Genomic DNA, 14,914 nt, shown 5'->3' with positions numbered 1-14,914 from the left:
AAAAAAAAATGGATTAGAGACCTAAATGTAAGACTGGACCCTATAAAACTCTTAGAGGAAAACATAGGAAGAACACTCTTGGACATAAATCACAGCAAGGTCTTTTTTGATCCACCTCCTAGAGTAATGGAAATAAAAACAAAAATACATAAATGGGATCTAATGAAACTTCAAAGCTTTTGCACAGCAAAGGAAACCATAAACAAGACCAAAAGACAACCCTCAGAATGGGAGAAAATATTTGCAAATGAATCAACGGACAAAGGATTAATCCTCAAAATATATAAACAGCTCATGCAGCTCAATATCAAAAAAACAAACAACCCAATCCAAAAATGGGCAGAAGACCTAAATAGACGTTTCTCCAAAGAAGACATACAGATGGCCAAGAAGCACATGAAAAGCTGCTCAACATCCCTAATTATTAGAGAAATGCAAATCAAAACTACAATGAGGTATCACCTCACACCAGTTAGAATGGGCTTAATCAGAAAATCTACAGCCAACAAATGCTGGAGAGGGTGTAGAGAAAAGGGAACCCTCTTGCACTGTTGGTGGGAATGTAAACTGATACAGCCACTATGGAGAACAGTATGGAAGTTCCTTGAAAAACTAAAAATAGAATTGCCATATGACCCAGCAATCCCACTACTGGGCATATACCCAGAGAAAAACACAATTCAAAAAGACACATGTACCCCAATGTTCACTGCAGCGCTATTTACAATAGCCAGGTCATAGAAGCAACCGAAATGCCCATCGAGAGATGAATGGATAAAGAAGATGTAGTATATATATACAATGGAATATTACTCAGCCATAAAAAGGAATGAAATTGGGTCATTTTTTGAGACGTCGATGGATCTAGAGACTGTCATACAGAGTGAAGTAAGTCAGAAAGAGAAAAGCAAATATCGTACGTTAACGCATATATGTGGAACCTAGCAAAATGTTACAGATGAACTGGTTTGCAGGGCAGAATTGAGACACAGATGTAGCGAACTAACGTATGGACACCAAGGGCTGAAAGCTGTGGCGGGATGGGGGTGGTGGTGTGACGAATTGGGCGATTGGGATTGACATGTATACACTGATGTGTATAAAATTGATGACTAATACCTGCAGTATTAAAAAAAAAAGTTCTCATCACAAGAAAATAACTTGTAACTATATTTGGTAGTGGATAATAACTAAACTTATTGCCGTGATCACTTCACAATATATACATATATTGAATCATTATGTTGTATACCTGAAGTTAACCTAATGTTATCTGTGAATTTTATCTCAAGAAAAAAAAAGAAAAATGTAGGAAAAACTAAAATTACTAGTATGTACTAATAGTTCTGTTACCATTTACTAAGTATAAGATTAATAATGTGATTTTAGGGGGCAGAGTCAAGATGGTGGAATAGGATGACGTGGAGTTCGCCTCTCCCCACAGTTACATCAAGAATACATGTACAAATTGAACAGTTCTCACAGAGCACCTGCTGAACACTAGCAGAGGACCTTGGACACCTAAATGGACAAGAAAAATCCCCACACAACCTGCTAGGATGAAAGGAAGAAAAGAAGAAAAAAGGAAATGGGACAGGACCTGCACCCCTGGTGTGGGGAGCTGAAGGAGAGGAGAGGTTCCCCTTCTGAGGGAAGCCCCCTCAGTGGCAGGGAGATCAACTGGGACAGAAAGGAAGCTTTGGGGGCTCAAAGGAGAGCACAGCATCTGGTCTGTGGCAGGCAGGACAGAAAAAAACCTACACAGATGGTACATGCTGCAACCCTGCATGCCCCAACCTGAGTCATGTGTCTGCTGGTGCAGAAGGGGGCTGGGTGCTGGAACATGGGGTTTGGAGAGCAGACCCAGGAAAGGGACAGCTGTTGGCTGTGAAGAGACATAGTGAAGGGATGGGAGTAAGGAGCTCCACAACTGGGAATGTTAGTGGAAGAAGCCCAGGCCACCATAGAAGCAGGGTGTCATTGTTGAGTGGTGCATAAGAAGCGGGGCCGCCACTGCAGCCCCCTTCCCCATGCACCAGCTCCTGCCTCCGTGGGCACTAGGAGGGACATGTGCCTGAGCAGGTTCACCTGCCCTGCCCACCAATGCCTCCTCTGGACCCACCAGGCCCAGTGGGCTCATGCGCCTCGCCCATCATCACCTCCACCCCCACCCATCACTGCCGCCGCCCCCGCCTGCCTGGGCAGCTGTGTGTGCTCTAGGGCAGCCTAGAGAAGCAGATGCTCTAGGGAAGCAGATACTCTAGAGAAGCAGATGCTCATGGGAGGAACACAGGCAGAGGTGGGGCTGAAACCACAGCTGAAAACCAGGGGCCATGTAATGAAGGAAGAAGAGCTGAAATCTCTCCTCGTGGCTGCAGAAACCACCAATATACACCCCTGATGCTGCTTTGTAAACTCAGTGCTTGTGGAGTATCTGAACGGACGAGTGCTCCCACAGCTGAGATGGGTGTAGCTTTAGCAGCTGTGGGCTTTGTGGGCATGTACCTGCAGGACTGGACCAGGCCAGAATCTGAGTTGCCTCCATAGCTCCCACAGCAGGTCCACGTACACAATTCCTGCAGTTCTGGGACCTGACTTTGGTGGATCTGTGCTGGTGGCCTGGTGAAAACAATGCCCGAGAGACACCAGGGCCAATTCATCAATTCATACCCATGATTAAGGTGGGGCTGAGAGCAGTTCCAACAACAGTGTAATTTGTGAGCCAGCACAATGAGTGAAAAGTGACACAACAGAGTATACTCACAGGTGAACACCTCCAGAGGAGGAAAACACAGTGGTTTCTCTCCCAGTGGGAGTGCTCCAATCCCACCTAGCTCACACCACAGATCAGAAACACAGCTCAGAAACAGATCTGGGGGCTTCTACTCCACCAACTAGGGAGTAGACCCTGCCCCTGACAGAGCAGTAACAGCCACCGAGCAAAGGGGAGGCCCCGCTTAATATCCACTGCAGGCTTAGGTCACCACAACAACTGTCACACCTCCTATCAAGGGGATAATGGCCAGCATACACTGAGGGAAGAGGTAGCAGACATCCATTCTAAAAACAGCCCTTGTTAGGCCTCCCTGGTGGCGCAGTGGTTGAGAATCTGCCTGCCAATGCAGGGGACATGGGTTCGAGCCCCAGTCTGGGAAGATCCCACGTGCCGCGGAGCAACTGAGCCCGTGCACCACAGCTGCTGAAGCCTGCGTGCCTAGAGCCTGTGCTCTGCAACGAGAAGCTACCGCAGCGAGAAGCTCGCTCACCACAACTAAGAGTAGCCCCCGCTCACCGCAATTAGAGAAGGCCTGCGTGCAGCAGCAAAGACCCAGTGCAGCCAAAAATAAGTAAAATAAATAAATTAAAAATAATAATAATAAATAAATAAAAATAAAAACAGCCCTTGCATCAAAAAATATTAAACATGCAGAGGCTATACAGGGATGTTTCCACATTAAAATAGCCCTCCAAGACAGTCTGAGGGTCAGGCATCAGGAGGAAGAACCCCCAGAGCATTTGGCTTTGAAGGCCAGTGGGGCCTGAGTCCAGGAGCTCCACACTCAGGGAGAAACAGAGACTCCACCCTTAGAGTGTGCACACAAGAACTCATGTGCACTGGGACCCACCACAAAGCAAGACATCCATGTGAACTGGGGCTAGACCTGACTAGGAGTCTGGGAGGGTCTGCTGGGGAGGCAGGAGTTGGCCATAACTCACTGTGGGGGAAGGACACTGGTGGCAGAGGCCCCAGAGAATATTGATCAGCATGAACTCTCCTGGAGGTCCCCATTTTGGGCCAAGACCAGGCCCCACCCAACAGCCTATAGGCTCCAGAGCTGGAATGCCCAGGCCAGCGAGACAGGAATACAGCTCCACCTATCAGCAGACAGACTGCCTAAAGTCATACTGAGCTCACAGCTACCTCAAAAAACACCCATTTACACAGCCCCACCCATCAGAGGGGCAAGACACAGCTCTACCCACGAGAGGGCAGGTGCCAGTCCCTCCTACTAGGAAGCCTGCACAAGCCCCTGGACCAACCTCACCCACCGGGGGCAGGCACCAGAAGCAAGAAGAACTACGATCCTGCAGCCTGTGGAAAGGAGAACACAAACACAGAAAGTTAGACAAAATGAGATGACAGAGAAATATGCTGCAAATGAAGGAACAAGATAAAAACCCACAAGAACAACTAAATGAAGAGGAGATAGGCAATCTACCTGAAAAAGAATTCAGAGTAATGATGGTAAAGGTGATCCAAAATCTCAGAAAAAGAATGGAGGCACAGATCTAAAAGATACAAGAAATGTTTAACAAGGAGCTAGAAGATTTAAAGAACAAACAGAGATGAACAATACAATAACTGAAATGAAAAATACACCAGAAGGAATCAATAGCAGAATAACTGAGGCAGAAGAATGAATAAGTGAGCTGGAAGATGGAGTGGTGCAAATCACTGCCACAGAACAGAGAAAAGAAAAAAATAATGAAAAGAAATGAGGACAATCTCAGAGACCTCTGAGACAATATTAAGTTCACCAACATCCACATTACAGGGGTCCCAGAAGGAGAAGAGAAAGAGAAAGGGCCTGAGAAAATATCTGAAGATATTACAGCCGAAAACTTCTCTAACATGGGAAAGGAAACACTCAAATCCAGGAAGTGCAGAGTCCCATACAGGATGAACCCAAGGAGGAACATGCCAAGATACATATTAATCTAACTGACAAAAATTAAAGGCAAAGAAAAAATATTAAAAGCAACAAATAATGTACAAGGGAATCCCCATAAGGTTGTCAGTTGATTTTTCAGCAGAAACTCTGCAGGTCAGAAGGGAGTGACATGATATATTTAAAATGATGAAAGGGAAAAACCTACAACCAAGAATACTCTACCCAGCAAGGCTCTCATTCAGATTCAACCAAGAAATTAAAAGCTTTACAGACAAGCAAAAGCTAAGAGAATTCAGCACCACTAAGCCAGCTTTGCAACAAATGCTAAAGGAACTTCTCTAGGTGGGAAAGTGACTAGCAGCTTAAAACAACCTTGTACATATATAGACTGCTATATCAAAACCTCAAGGGAATAGCAAACCAAAAAACTACGAGATACACACACAAAAAAGAAAAAGCAACCCAAACACAACACCAAAGATAGTCAGCAAATCACAGGAGAAGATAACAAAAGAGGAAGGGAAGAAAAAAGACCTACAAAAACGAACCCAAAACAGTTAAGAAAATGTCAGTAGGAACATACATATCAATAATTACCTTAAATGTACATGGATTAAATGCTCCAACCAAAAGACATAGACTGGCTGAATGGATACAAAAACAAGACCCGTATATATGCTGCCTACAAAAGACCCACTTGAGACCTAGGGACACATACAGACTGAAAGTGAGGGGATGGAAAAAGATATTCCATGCAAATGGAAATCAGAAGAAAGCTGGAGTAGCAATACTCATACCAGAAAAAAAGACTTTAAAATAGAGACTGTTACAAGAGACAAGAAGGACACTTCATAATGATGTAGGGATCAATCCAAGAAGATATAACAATTGTAAATATATATGCACCCCACATAGGAGCACCTCAACATATAAGCCAAATACTAACAGCTATAAAAGGGGAAAATGACGGTAACACAATACTGGCGGGGGATTTTAACACCCCACTTACACCAATGGACAGATCATCCAGACAGAAAATCAATAAGGAAACACAGGCCTTAAATGACAGGTTAGACCAGATGGATTTAACTGATATTTACTGATATATTCCATCTGAAAGCAGCAAGAAAGCATACACTTTCTTCACAAGTGCACATGGGATATTCTCCAGGATATATATTGGGCCACAAATCAAGCCTCAGTAAATTTAAGAAAATTGAAATTATATCAAGCATCTTTTCCAACCACGATGCTATGAGATTAGAAATAAATTACAGGCAAAAGTAAAACTGTAAAAACACAAACGTGGAGATTAAACAATATGTTACTAAACAACCAATAGATCAGTGAAGAAATCAAAGAGGAAATTAAAAAATACCTAGAGACAAATGACAAGGAATACACAACAAACCAAAATCTATGGGATTTTAACATGTGCAGTTCTTACCGGCAGAGAATATATTTGGTAGGAAGTCATAAGAAGTGAGTGCAATTTATACTGCTACTAACTACCCATTGACCTACACAAGTCACTTAAATCACCTTTCATACCACACAGTGTAGAAAAGATACTCAAGTAAAAACACCAACTGATTCACCCCATAAATGAATATAGAAGTCCTGGATAAATATTTGCACAAATATTTAGTTTGACACGCAAATGTTTTTATATTTTCTATTAGTTGCAGTCATTTGAAATTGAGAGATTTTACATATAAATTTGGATCTCTAGAATCTCTTGCAAACTCAGAAGATCTAGTGACAAACACCTCAATCTCTCATGATTATAATTTGCTGGAACTAAATATAGGCTGCTCTCTTTAGAATGATATTCACTCTGCACTCATTCACTTAACAAATACTTGCTGACTATCTACTATGTACCATCACTCTTCTAGGTGCTGAGCAAAAAGGAAATCAGCTCACTGCTCTCATGGTACTTACATACTCATTAGGAGAGACAGAAACAAAGCTTGCCAACAAACATCCTAGTAAAACATGTTAACGTGATAAATGCTCTGATTAAAATGATATAGGACAATGGGACAGAAAGGAACTTTGCCCAAATTCTACCTTCTCAATGATGCATTCCTGAGTGATGATTTAATCCTGTAATCTAGGAGTCTTCAGATTACAGCCCATCAGTTTAATCAGGCCAACTGCTTGTTTCTGTAAAGCTTTATTGGAGCATAGCCATGCCCATTCATTATCTTATCTGTAGCTGTCTTTATAAGCAGAGACCCTACAGTCTGCAAAGAGTTATAAGCAGAGACCCTACAGTCTGCAAAGTCTAAAATATAATCTGGCCCTTTACACACACACAAAATTGCTGACTCCATTCCTGTTGGTACTCTCAATCCCCTATAATTTCCCCAGCTATTTTTCTCACAGCCCTGTCACTCTAAAATTCTATTTACATGTTTATTTTATGGCTTATCATCTATTTTTTCTTTACATTCAGATGTTAACACCACGAGAGCAAAGATCTTAATTTTGTTCACATACATGTCCCACGTGATTGGAATATGGTAGGTACTCAATGACTATTTGTGGAATGATTGAAAGGCTAGAGAAATAAGCAGTGTACAGCATACAACCATGGAAATCATGGTGAAGAATTTGGATTATATTCTAAATTTGGGGACAGTCACTGTAAGGTTTTAAACAGTGGAGTTACATGATGGATCCAGACGACTATGGTCTGATGACTTTTTACATTCCTTACCCTGCACTGACTCAGGCCTATGCATCTGTGTTACTTCCCTGACTTACACTCCAGATCTCAGTCCAGCAAATAGTCCATGAATGAGAAACGATTACAGTAATGGAATCTCAAAAGACTAGTGTTCAATGACTCGACCCCAGAACATCCCTCTGTGGGCAGAAGCCCCGGGGAGAGATGGGTTTCCTGGCAAGCTCTGCACAGTACTTCAGTAACAACGTTAAATAGCAAGCTCAGTGATTTTGGAACAGAGAGACTTTATGGGAGTTTTGTAAGTTTTACACATTACATTTGTTATAATGTTTATAAGTTGTCTTCTGAGAATACACAAAAATGTTATTGTAACCAAAGTACAATAAAACCCAGCTTACCAATCAATATATCAGAGTGCACTGGTGTGCCACCCATGGGTTACAGGTGCGCTGAGATATCAATGCCTCACAACAGTGGGGGTGACCAGAGCCTTCCCCCTCAGTCAGTCATGCCCCTTATCCATTTATCCTGATATGTTATAGAATTATTATCATTTTATATGAGTGTCAGAAGGTTAAGAAGTCTTGCAATGGACAATAGTAATAATTTGTTAATGATACTTGTTTTCCAAAAGACAAAAAAAGTCATTGAGTCTGTGGCTACTGCTGAGATTATGAAGCTCATTAGGACAACTGGACAAAGATTTCCTAAATATATTTATATTTTTCATGAATTTACAAACTAGGGGAAGCACAAATAAACAATAAGGAACACTGATATAAATGAGTACCCAAGGAAGCCTCGGACTAACTTCATTTGGGGGATTAAGGCGAGACTCAGGAAGAAAATGGAATTTGAGCTAAACACTGAAGAGTGAAGACTTTTTGATGAGGTAGAGGAAAGGTGACGGCTAATTGGCTCCGTATTGCTGCCCTGGAGATTTAAAATAATTTTCACGTCCTTTGGAATGAGGACCAAGGTGAGAATAATTTTCACTTTCTCAGGTTGGTCCAAGAATGAATCCCAAACCTGGATGTAACAATTCCTTCATCAAGCAGTGTGAAATGGTTTCCCACTTACACCTCCTTATGGCTGGGCTTCTCAGAACCAAATCACTAGGAGTCCCCCTAGTAAAGAACTTCTGTGTCTACCGTGGAGCAGCCTCATCGGTGTCACACCAGAAGTGAGGGTTGTGGAAAGTAGAACTAAACTAAACTAAACGATCTAAATAAGAAAACGCCAGTTCAATTCATTGGGAGTTAGAGACTGGTGATCTGGGGGAACATTTAGCCATAGTCTAGAAATCATACGCACACCCGCAAAAAAAACTTCCTAGGGTATCGCTTGGCCTTTGTTGATTATTTTCAAAGAAAAACAACAGATCCAAAGTTTTCAAGTGTCAAACAACAAAACTGTGTAATTCAGAGGTTCCCAGATTCCCTTGGTTCACAGGACACTTAGTGTCTCAGTAATATTTCCACGACATTCGATAGGCCAAAAACCTAATCATCCTGTTTATGAAGTAGTTAGGTTCAGACAACTTAATAATTTATGTCTTAACAACTTAGTAACTTCTGAATAAACAATACATATAAATTAAAAGAGAAAAAGAATATGTTTCATTTTTAAATAGCCACAGTTGCACACTAAATAGATTTGTGCTCCTGGAACTTTTTTTTTTAAATAAATTTATTTATTTTTGGCTGCATTGGGTCTTCGTTGCTGCATGCAGGCTCTTCTCTAGTTGTGGCGAGCGGGGGATACTCTTCGTTGCGGTGCGCGGGCTTCTCATTGCAGTGGCTTCTCTTTGTTGCGGAGTACGGGCTCTAGTCACGTGGTCTTCAGTAGTTGTGGCATGTGGACTCAGTAGTTGTGGCTCGCAGGCTCTAAAGCACAGGCTCAGTAGTTGTGGTGCACAGGCTTACTTGCTCCACGGCATGTGGGATCTTCCCAGACTAGGGATCAAACACATGTCCCTTGCACCGGCAGGCAGATTCTTAACCACTGCACCACCAGGGAAGTCCCCAACTCTTGGAACTTATCAGATCAAGGCAACAGATTGGATGCTGCCACCCCTCCTTTCCCGTTCCATGTTGATTTTTGTTCAGTATTTATTTTTTGTCAGAACAATCAATGAAAACCCAGCTTCTTAAAGATATGACATCATCGAAAGAAATGGAGTGCAAACTAATGTAGAAATATTAACTGCCTTAAGCTAGTAGTTCACATCATATCTGACAGATGCTGTGTTTTGCAGTGTTTCCCTTATAAATTTAAAATCCGGAGAATGTAATCCCAAAGAGATTTTGATACACAGCCAATCAGAATTGTGTTTCTGAAGGGCCATGAATACATTAGAGTTTTAGATACGCATGTTTATTTTCCATGGGCTTGGTTTTCATTTCAGGGATAAATAACCACTTGAGCCTCGTTTTGTTGTTGTTGTTTTGGATACTAAAAATACAGCTTCAATTTATTTCTCAAATCTCCCAAATGTCTTCCTACCAAACACTATTTTTTTTTTTTTTTTGGCGGTACGCGGGCCTCTCACCACTGTGGCCTCTCCCGTTGCGGAGCACAGGCTCCGGACATGCAGGCTCAGCGGCCATGGCTCACGGGCCCAGCTGCTCCGCGGCATGTGGGATCCTCCCGGACCAGGGCACGAACCCGTGTCCCCTGCATCGGCAGGCGGACTCTCAACCACTGCACCATCAGGGAAGCCCTACCAAACACTATTGATTTGCTGCATATTTAAAAGCACAAGGGGAGCAGTCAAAGGACTTTTTGTGTGTGATCACTCACCCCTAGTAAATATGATCAGTACAGACATTATTTTTATAGAGGGTGTCTTTAAAATGGAGTAATATGCACTTTCCCCCAAGTTTTCTATTATCAGACCCTTTACCCAAATATCTCTGCTTAATACCTAGCTAACATCATCGTACTTATATATAACAAAAAAAGTTACCATGAAACGTGCAATTGGAACACAGGTAGGAGATAGCAAAAAGTGGCAGAGATATTGAATAAAAAGAGGTAAAAATGTACAGAAATCTTCAATCACTAAATATTGCATCATAAATTGAAAGGATCCAAAGCCATTGCCACAAGAAAACAACTTATGAAAGTTTGTTCATAACTCAAATTGTCTGAGAATATAGAGATGTGTATACATAGATACACATGTATGTATATACATATACACACACACACACATATACATAGGTGTGTATGCATTTCCTTGGGGGACCCAAATTTAAGACCAACAAGAGGAGACCTGAGACCATTCAAGAGTTAATATATTAATACATTGTAGAGTCACTACATTAGCCAAGAAAGAATTATCCTCATTTTACAGATGAGGTAAGTACTTTGAAACATGATTCCATCAATAAGTTGTAACGAATCCACTAGAATAGGCCTGCAAGTACTTACGGTATTAATCTTTTAACCAAGACAGGCTATGATCTGCAATCTCCCAGCCTAACCAATGTTAAGAATGGCTGGGTATCACATTGCAAACTAAGATCTTCATACAGATTTGTCTGTGATGTCAAGCAAGAAGGTGTGGCTGTGCTCTACATAGGGTCACTGAAGAATCCTGGTTTATTGTTCCTATTCTTTTATCTTTCACAGAAAAAGAAGCTAGTACTCTCTTAAGGGCTCTGTATTGCATCTCCCTTGGACACAAAAACAGGACAAGCCAATGAGGCTAATCACCTCCAGGGGAATGGAGAAGATACTCAGGTAATTTAAAGAGCTGTCAGTAGTGGGGGAGAGACAGAGAGTGGAAAACTAGTGAAGAGTTTCAAGTCCTCCTCTTTATGTACTTGATACAAAAGATGAGAAACATTCACAGCCCTCATGGAGGCTGCCGGGCATTGCTCAACACCGGCAAGTTCCATTCACAAGTAGTTGCACAGCGGGGCTGCCATTTTCTATATGAACAATTCCAACTGCAGTTGTGCAATGCTGCAGCTCTGATGGGCTTCATAATGTGGAATAATTGCCTCTCATTTTAGTATTTCTAAAAGAAACTTTTCATATTTTATATTTTAACTGAAGAATAAGATACAATGTTTCACACAAACTAGAGTGACAAACAAACAGAGACTTGAAGGAAAAAAGAAATCCTATAAATTTATTTTTAACCTGAAAAACTGTGTTCTGTTGATTTTATTCTTTAAACAGATCTTCAAGTTGTCAGCTTTCCATCTGCACTGTATCTTTGAAATATTATAACACTACACCAGCATCTTGCCTCATCCTAAGATTCAGAATAGATGAAAAATAATTTTTAAGTACTAAAGAGTAATCCCAATTCCTTAGCTTCCTAGATTTCCTTTAAAAGACCGATTTCCTATCAATTTGCAGAAACATATAAATGTACACATAATAGCTGGTGTGCTTTCTTCACTACCATTGATCAATCTGACTCTAGGCACTATATACCATCTATTCACTTAGTCCATCTCCCAAACAAAATGAATACATTTATAATTAAAGGTTAAAATTTTAATAATTACACCAAGGTAGAAATTGAAAAATAGCTTGTCACCATTAACCACTCTTAAGGACACAAAATATTTTCATGACTCTGTGAGGACAAACCTTTCAGTTTTGTCTCTTTTCAAACAAGTTTAAGATTTTGATTGCAAATAATCTGTAGAAACCCTAGTAGGGATATGCTGAGCGCGGATACATGGTGCTGGATTTATTTGAATTCAATTCAAATCCAGAATGGATCTTCCTTCCTGGCAGTTTTCTGAAATGTACATTCCAGCTTTGTTTAGTTAAACCAGTTATGACACTTGAGCCTCTGAAATGCTAATACACCTGTACCCAGCCTTTGAGTGTGTTGATTTTGCTTCTTTGGTGGAATAAGTTTCAATCCCTTTCATGCAGAAAACCAAGATGAGCAGATATTTGTATAATGTATATGTTAATTAAAACATATTGTTCCCTGGGGGCTGGGGAGCAAAGAACGTGTTACTGTGAGCATTTTAAGGCAGACATTCACTCATATCAAATTCAAGAGCAATAGGGCAGGATGGTATATTGCTAGATGCTCAAAAGTGACGTGTTACAATAATACAGTTTAAAAAAAAAGAGAAAGTCATGCTTTAAAAGATCAACTTGGATGCCTTAATGTAACAGAAATGTGGTTTCTGTCAAATATTGTGTCACCAAGGTGCTATAATTGCTTAACCTGACAAATTTTCTTCACAGCTATGCTCAGCTCATGGTTGATGGATTTATATTACCATAAAGAATTAGCTTTTTCATATGAGCTGAGAATCATCATCACACTGTCACCCACTAGAAAACCACGGGCTTGCAGATTAAGAGACAAAAGCCAGTGTGTCCCAGTTGCTGCTATACTTTCATGCCAGCTCAATACACACAGCAAGCAACGCCTGTCCATAAAGACAGTGCATCAGAAATCCTCTGGCCTTCAGGCAGCCGTCCCAGAACATGTGCACATCCAGCTTGCTTTGCATCTGGTCATTGGTCCAGTTCCCAAATTTTGAGGAACCTTTGTTTTTGTTCTAGGGTTGGTACCTGTCCCCCAGATAGCCATCAAGAATTCTGGGTTGGAACTGCCAACGAATTCACTCTTCTTTAGACTAGCATGACCTTGCTGGTACCTCCACAATCCGCACCCAGTAAGTCCGTTCCTTGCTTTGAAGAGTGAGATGTCCAATAAGCATGTGTGTCTTAGAAAGAAGGCACAAGGGATGCCAGAAAGTGACCTACAGTTTTATTTACGAGGTAGTCAGTATTTAGCCCATGATTACGGCCAGGGTGCTTTTGGAAATATGTACTGTGGGCTGCATGTTGGCATCAACCAGAAACACTGGCACAACTGGCACCCACAGCATGAACGCAACACAGAAGTGATGTACCATTTGCTGTGCCCTGTCTCAGCCTTGCCCGTGCTGGTCCTGTCTAAAGCTCATCATACTGAGGAAGTTTCTGAACTTCCTTTGGTGGCTGAAGATAAAGCGGAAGGCTACCAGAAGACCAAGGAGGTTATCTTGCTTCTTAGGAAGCTTAGGGCCTGGAATGATATCAAAAAGGTCTATGCCTCTCAGCCAATGAGAGCTGGCAAAGCAAAATGAGAAGCTATCATTGTATCCAGCACAGGGGGCCCTGCATTATCAAGGACTTCAGAAACATTCCTAAAATCACTCAGCTTAAAATAAGCAAAGCGAACGTGTTGAAACTTGCTCCTGGTGGGCGTGTGGGACGTTCCTGCATTTGGACTGAAAGCGCTTTTCCACAAAAGGATGTGATGTGTATGGCACTTGGTGCAAAGCTGTCTCCCTCAAGAATGACTGCGACCTTCCCATGCATAAAATGCTCAATACAGACCTTAGCAGAATCTTGAAAAGCCCAGAGATCCAAAGATCCTTCCAAGAACCACGCAAGAAGACTCATCACAGACTCCTACAGAAGAATCCACTTAAAAACCTGAGAATCATGTTGAAGCTAAACCCGTACGCAAAAACCGTGCACTGGAACATCACTCCTCACCAGGCCAAGAATCACAAAGTCCAGGTAGACAACACAGCACTAGACGCCAAATCAGATGAGAAGGGGGCTCCAGGCAAGAAGCCAGTGGTAGTGTAGAAAGAAAAGAAGACTGTTGGTGTTTGAAAGCTTTGGAGGGAAAGAAAAAAAGGCTGTTGCTACCAAGAAACCGCCAGCTGAAAAGCCAGCAGAAAAGAAATCCACAGAAGAAGGCTGCTGCATAAACTTAAATTTATTTATTCCATAAAGGTCAAATCATTTTGGACAGCTCATTTTGAATAAAGATCTGATCAAAGAGGCAGTGAGAAACAAACCAGAAAAGATGGGAGGAAAAGTTACAAAGATTGTGAAATCAGAAAAAAAAAAATTATTTACAGATAAAAAGCTGTCTCAGTAGATAATGCAAAGGAATATACAGACACACTTAAAATTGTAAGTAAGAGAATTTAGTAAGTTAGACAGATAGGAAATCAAAATATTGATGTCATTGGCTCAAGATGGCAACATAGAAAGATCCTGAACTCACCTCGTCTCACAGACACACTGGATCTACAGCTACATATGGAACAATTTCCTCTGAGAAAAACCTAAGAACTAGCTAAACAATGACTACATATCAAGTGAACTACAAAAAAAACCCACAATGAAGTGGGTAGGAGAAGCTGAGATGCAATCTTGCCATAAGGCCCGCCCCTGGAGTAATGACCCCCATCAGGAGCTTCCCCCTGTAGAGTGAAGGGTTTGAGCCCCACATTGGGCACCCCAACTTTTAAGACCTGCACCTGAGATATGAGCCTCCAAACACCTAGCTTTGAAAACCACTGGGGGTCATGACCACGAGACCCACAAGGCAATAGCAATCTGAGAAACAGCTTTTAAAGGGCTCACACACTCGTACTCACTCGCCCCAGGGAAACAGCTGATCTTGAAAGAAGCTCACTTGCTACTCTTAAAGCATCAGCCTGAGGGGCAGGCATCTACATTACCACATACCTAGAAGTCTGCTGGGATC

The 14,914-nt window shown here is 41.7% G+C and overlaps 1 pseudogene; it reads left to right on the top strand.

Annotated features, from left to right (window-relative positions):
- The first annotated feature begins 13,158 nt into the window (after positions 1-13,158).
- On the top strand, positions 13,159-14,186 carry LOC113605225 (60S ribosomal protein L4 pseudogene; annotated as a pseudogene).
- The last annotated feature ends 728 nt before the right edge of the window (positions 14,187-14,914 follow it).

This window comes from Aethalodelphis obliquidens, unplaced genomic scaffold (genome assembly GCF_003676395.1).
Source record: "Aethalodelphis obliquidens isolate GAN/ISIS:26980383/991018 unplaced genomic scaffold, ASM367639v1 scaffold2, whole genome shotgun sequence".
NCBI classification, from domain to species: Eukaryota; Metazoa; Chordata; class Mammalia; order Artiodactyla; family Delphinidae; genus Aethalodelphis; species Aethalodelphis obliquidens.
The sequence above is the reverse complement of the archived record's forward strand: the minus strand, read 5'-3'. Positions and strand labels throughout refer to the sequence as shown.